The sequence below is a fragment of the Salvelinus sp. IW2-2015 genome, unplaced genomic scaffold, assembly GCF_002910315.2.
Source record: "Salvelinus sp. IW2-2015 unplaced genomic scaffold, ASM291031v2 Un_scaffold2863, whole genome shotgun sequence".
Classification (NCBI taxonomy): domain Eukaryota; kingdom Metazoa; phylum Chordata; class Actinopteri; order Salmoniformes; family Salmonidae; genus Salvelinus; species Salvelinus sp. IW2-2015.
Window position 1 is genome coordinate 11326 of NW_019944163.1, and position 6311 is coordinate 17636.

General features: G+C 41.9%; 1 protein-coding gene across 1 annotated transcript in view; it reads left to right on the forward strand.

Moving 5' to 3' along the window:
• The window catches only part of LOC112074880 (protocadherin-16-like), a 55024-nt gene that overhangs the window by 7446 nt on the left and 41267 nt on the right, over positions 1–6311 (forward strand).

The window sequence follows — 6311 nt, forward strand, 5'->3', positions numbered from 1 at the left end:
ATATGGAGAGATATGGAGAGAAGGAAAGATATGGAGAGATATGGAGAGAAGGAAAGATATGGAGAGATATGGAGAGAAGGAAAGATATGGAGAGAAGGAAAGATATGGAGAGTGTAACGGTTGTTCTCCTCCTCGTCTGAGGAGGAGCATGGATTGGACCAAAACGCAGCTGGTGATGAATACATGTTGATTTATTAAACAAGACGAACACGAAGCACACTTGAATAACTACAAAACAACAAAAACGACGTAGACCGACCTGGACATGAGAACTTACATAACACGAAGAACGCACGAACAGGAACAGGAACAGGAACAGACTAAACAAACGAAACAGTCCCGTGTGGTACAGACACAGACACGGAAGACAATCACCCACAAACAAACGGTGTGAACAGCCTACCTTAATATGGTTCTCAATCAGAGGAAACGTAAAACACCTGCCCCTGATTGAGAACCATATCAGGCTAATTAACAATGAACCTAAACATAGAAAAACATAACATAGAATGCCCACCCAGCTCACGTCCTGACCATACTAAAGAAAGACAAAATAAAGGAAATAAGGTCAGGAACGTGACAGAGAGATGGAAATAAGAGAATAGATGGAAAGAGAGGAAGAGATGGAGAGAAGGAAAGATATGCTTCTACACCTGCATTGCTTGCTGTTTGGGGTTTTAGGCTGGGTGTCTGTACAGCACTTCGAGATATTAGCTGATGTACGAAGGGCTATATAAAATAAACTTGATTTGATTTGATTTGATATGGAGATATGGAAAGAAGAGAATAGATGGAAAGAGAGGAAGAGATGGAGAGAAGGAGAGAAGGAAAGATATGGAGAGATGGAAAGAAGAGAAGAGATGGAAAGAGGGGAAGAGATGGAGAGAGGAGAAGTACAAAAGGCTTTGCCAAGATAATCCATCCACCTGACAGGTGTGGCATATCAAGAAGCTGATTAAACAGCATGATCATTACACAGGTGCACCTTGTGCTGGGGACAATAAAAGGCCACTCTAAAACTAGCAGTTTTGTCACACAACACAGATGTCTCAAGTTTTGAGGGAGTGTGCAATTGGCATGTTGACTGCAGGAATGTCCACCAGAGCTATTACTAGAAAATGTAATGTTAATTTCTTTACCATAAGTCGCCTCCAACATCGCTTTAGAGAATTTGGCAGCACGTCCAACTGGACTCACAATTGCAGACAACGTGTAACCACACCAGCCCAGGACCTCCACATCTGGCTTCTTCCCCTGCGGGATCGTCTGACACCAGCCACCTGGACAGTTGATGAAACTGAGGAGTATTTCTGTCTGTCATAAAGCCCTTTTATGGGGAAAACTCATTCTGATTGGCTGGGTCTGGCTCCCCAGTGGGTGGAGCTGGCTCCAAAGTGGGTGGGCCTATGCCCTCCCAGGCCCACCCATGGTTGTGCCCCTGCCCAGTCATGTGAAATTGATAGATTAGGGCCTAATGCCTAATGAATAATTTTAATTGTAACTGATTTCATTACATGAACTGCAACTCAGTAAATCTTAGATTTAAAAAAATATTTTTGTTGCAGTATAGTTCCAGTTGGAGTGAGGAGGTAGGTATGTGTTGGGGTGGGTGGTAGGGTGTGTGGGTGGTGGTGGGTGTGTGTGTGGTGTGTGTGTGTGTGTGTGTGTGTGTGTGTGTGTGTGTGTGTGTGTGTGTGTGTGTGTGTGTGTGTGGTGTGTTGTGTGGTGTGTGTGTGTGTGTGTGTGTGTGTGTGTGTGTGTGGTCTGTCATAGTGGAAAACTCTGTATTGGTTGAACTGGCTCTGCAGGCATGTAAATACCACTGCTTCCCCATGTTCAACAGAACATGACTGTCACTCAAACACACACACACAACACACAACAACACACACACACACACACACACCAACACACACACACACACACAACACACACACACACAACACACACACACCACACACACACACCACACACAACACACACACACAGTGTGATCCAAGACATCTTCACTCCTTTATTGCATCAACAAGGACAGTAACGTGTCTGATATCCTGTCTGATATCCTGTCTGATATCCTGTCTGATAGCGTGTCTGATATCCTGTCTGACATCCTGTCGATAGGTGTTTAGTGTGCAGTGTGCATTCACATAGCTCGCTTAGAGCTGCTCAGTATGGTTACTTATCACCTTCGGGTCTGACGCGTAGTTCTGAGCACTACTTGCTGACAACAGAGTTGCTTCAGCACAACAGGACTGGAAGACTCACGACAATTGGAGGTGCTTGGTGGCGGAGTGTTACCAATTCATGAAGAATGGATTTATAATTGGGGCTATGCTAAGTAGTGTTTTATAGCCGGGATAATAACCCTGAATGGCCCATACGGTAAAACACAAGTGCTATCAGGAAAGGCCTGTCTGCTAGGGCCATAGTGTTTGTGGTTATAATTGACAGGTTATAGATCTTTGCGCCAATCAAGCAAATGCTGTAATCTAGGATCAAGACCTTGTCCACAACAAACAGCCTAATGTTTTACCCTCACAAGTCGGAAGAAATTTAGTATGTATTTGTCTTTTATGTACGATATTTTACAGTGTAGGAGAAACAGAGATTTAAGGTGCATAGTAAATAAGACCGCTGCTTAAATTGAACTTATAGACATTGTTAAATTGTTATACACATGTAATGTTATCTAAAAATATCCTCTTACGTAAGCTCAGAAATGTAATAGATTAGAGACAGAGAGCCAATAGTTCACGTTGTGAATTGGATGTATTAGGTTGGTGTCTCTAGTGAATGTTACACCTATATGTCCAAGTGAGATCATTTATTTGGACCATTATAGTGAGGCAAGCAAAGTGCCTTATTGCTGGAAATTGGTGGAACAATCACTGAAATTGTTCTACAATGTATGCTGAAAATTCCCATGGGGACACTGTGCGAGGAAGGATCTAAACTGCGAGATGTTTGACAAGGGATAGTACAACGACCGGTAGGTGTCTCTGTAATCCTCTTACTGTTGGTTCCTCTTATACTCACAATTAGGCACCTCTTAAACACACCATACACGCCTATTTCAACGAGCGACTCACTGACAGGTGGCAGACATGGAAAAACAGAAGATTGATATATTATAAGGCAAGAAATCTTTGAGAAATGGCTTTCCGTTTGAAGGCGAAGATTAGATGGGTAAAAAATGGAACTGCGATACTTAATTAAAAGAACTGCATGGCCCTCTCTTTTTTCAGAGATTTTTTGTGTCCCTAGAGGGTCACATCGCTTGCAAAAAAGCGTTATCTCAATCCGGAGCAGAAAAATAACAGAAAATAACAGTTCAAGGAAGCTAGTGATTATAGCTCCCAGGTAGCAAAGAGGAGGGTGTTCTACATCATAGTCATCCAATTAGTGGGACTCCAAATAACAGCTGAGACTTCAATTCATGGACAGCTATTATCACCATTTTTTATCTGAGATTTCCTATAAAATAGCCCGACTAGTCTAGTGTTCCAGCAGCCATATAACCACACTGTGCGTATGCTTCTGGTTCAATCTGCAAGTTTACCCAAGTTGATGATCACTTGTGATTTTAATCAGGCTTTGTTAATGACGCAGTTATGAAGCTTATGAATATCGTAACTGAAAATTATCAAGAAGTCGTCATTAAAATGTATCTGGAGATACTTAAAAAATGTCTTATACAGGTCTTAATTGTGATCACACTCTTACACTTTACACGTTGCACTTAGTGTAAGAAGTTCTGATGTAGTAAACGAGATGGTGGAAGACGATACAGGAGTAGCTAAGTCAGTAGACAAAAGAAAGATGGGTACGAGCTTTTGGTTGAGTTGACATATTTCATTTATGAAACACTTTATGAGAAAATAGTTGGCCTCAATGTGACTGTGCGGGAGTGCTGTGGAACACATGTGGAGTGTATAAGATAATTTAATAAATGGTTTCTTTAAGGCAATCAACAAATAATTTCGTCAATCTGAAGGTAATAGTTGAAGTGAATATGTAGACCTACTCACATTATAAAATGTACTCCAAATAAGAATTCCCTAATAACGCCATTCCATGAATATCAGTGCACTTTCTAAACTATTCAATAACCCCTTGATCTCTTATTCACAGTGTATTTGTGTACAGCACTGAGATTCAAAAAATTGATCGCTAATATTTGTAATGATTTCTTTTTCTCACCCAGTCTACACAATAAATACACCATAAACGACAAGGTAAAAGATGTTTTTTGGAAATATTAGCACATTTATTGAAAATGAAATACAGACATATCTCATTAACTGTGAGATTGATATCACAATCTCTGAGATCAATACTATTTAATAGAGCACCTTTGGCAGTGATGAGCAGCCTGTGGAGTCATTTTCTGGTAAATGCTCTGAAAGAGCTTTCCCAGCACCTTGGAGTGTGAAACAATTTGCGACTATTATTACTTTTCAAAAATACTTTCAGCACATCTCGTACCAGATGGTTGTATGATTGTTGCAAATGCAACTCAACCATTTTTCTAACGGTTTCTTAGTCCGTATGATTTATTCAAAAAATAGAATTTTAAAGGTAATGATGCATGTACTCAGAACATCAGAATGTCTTCATTGTGAAGTCATCTACTAGTGAGGAGCGATTTATGGCTTTTTGTTATATGGGGTTACTTGTCCATGTCTGTAAAGGTACATTTAATCTCTCCACAGTTACTTGGCAAGGTAAACAGACGTGGAGACAGACTGAACACATAACCATAAACATGGTGCAGCCACACTAACTATGAGAGTCATGTAAGAGTGTTAATGTGTGTATTAGGGATTGCCCATAAACATAGAACTTTGTAACTCAGGACAAAAATGGATATTTTGTTCTTTTTCCAGAGTATTGCAGTATCACACTTTAGCGCTGACTTTGTTGCAAACAGGATGTATATCAAGTATAGAATATATAAGTTTAAATTCTGTAAACCGCTTTCGTCTCTTCACACTACTGTCATTAGGTTATTATTCTGGAATAACTACAATGATTGGTCATCCATCCTCATTGTGTATTTCGTCCTATCACAGCCATTAAACTACTGTACTGTTTTAAACGTCACCATTGGCTCATGGGAAATCCCTGGGTGGTTTCCTTTCCCTTTCCGGCAACTGAGTTAGGACAGTGACTGGGTGGGTATTTGATACACTATCCAGCAGCTCGTAACTAATTAACTCTCCACACATGGCGTCAAAGTTTGTCAGTAATGCGCAGAGGTGAATATTGACGAAGTGCCTAATAGGACCTGCGCCGCTTCCTGTGTGAGGCAAGGGTCCGTACTCTGCGAATGTTGTAGAGCATGAACCTACAGGAACGGTCACCGCCATTGGATGTTAGTGATACGACCGGTGTGTCCAGGATCACGCCAAGGTTCTTAGCAATTGGGAGAGGACACGAATGGAGTTATCACAACCGTAGATGGCCCGTTTCATGATCTCAGCCATCCCACGAGTTGACAACTCCATTGTGGTCCTCCTCCAAGAGGAGAGCTCGCATCCATTACAGCAGAACCGCCCCCAATGGGGGTCGGGTTTGCTATCTTGACCGCGTGTGAGGGGGAACGGTATAATTCGCGTTCCGGGCTACCTACAGGCTCTGATCAGCCCCGTACACCCGAGAACGAGTATGGACCACTGGATTCATGTATATACCATCCCTACTGGCCTCGCTCGCCTCTCCCTATATCGAGCCTTCTGGCGGAGGAAGCTACAGGTTTCCTCCGAATCTAAGGCGCCATCACACTGTTCGCCTGCTCTGGCAACCTCCAATGGTGGAACACATATCTCCTCACGACGCCAAGTTTCATGCGGGAGAGTCAATCAACCCATCGCTTACTACAGAGACCACCTCTTGAAAACACAGGCAACCACGCTTTGTAAGGGAAATAGATCTTTATGGGATAGCAGAATATCCATGAAGTAGTCCTCCCCGGTTCGTTTCACCCGCCAAGGTCCCTGTATATGACGGCCGAATATACCCCGCCCACTCCCCCTCCAGTTAAAATGGTATGTATAGCATTCACTGAATAGTATTAAGGATGTTGTTCCACTTGGAATATCTAAGGTTGAAATTGCAACACCAATTTTGGGTAAGTTCGCTCTGGATAGAGAGCGATCTGCTAAATTGACTTCAATGTAATTGATATAAGTATATGCAACTTTTGCATATTATCGTGACCCCCACATCAAATGCTATTTCAATTAGAGTGTCCTTCTCTTTGTGAGCATTGGAAACCTTCCTGTTTGTGGTAGAAATCTGTGTTGAATTCA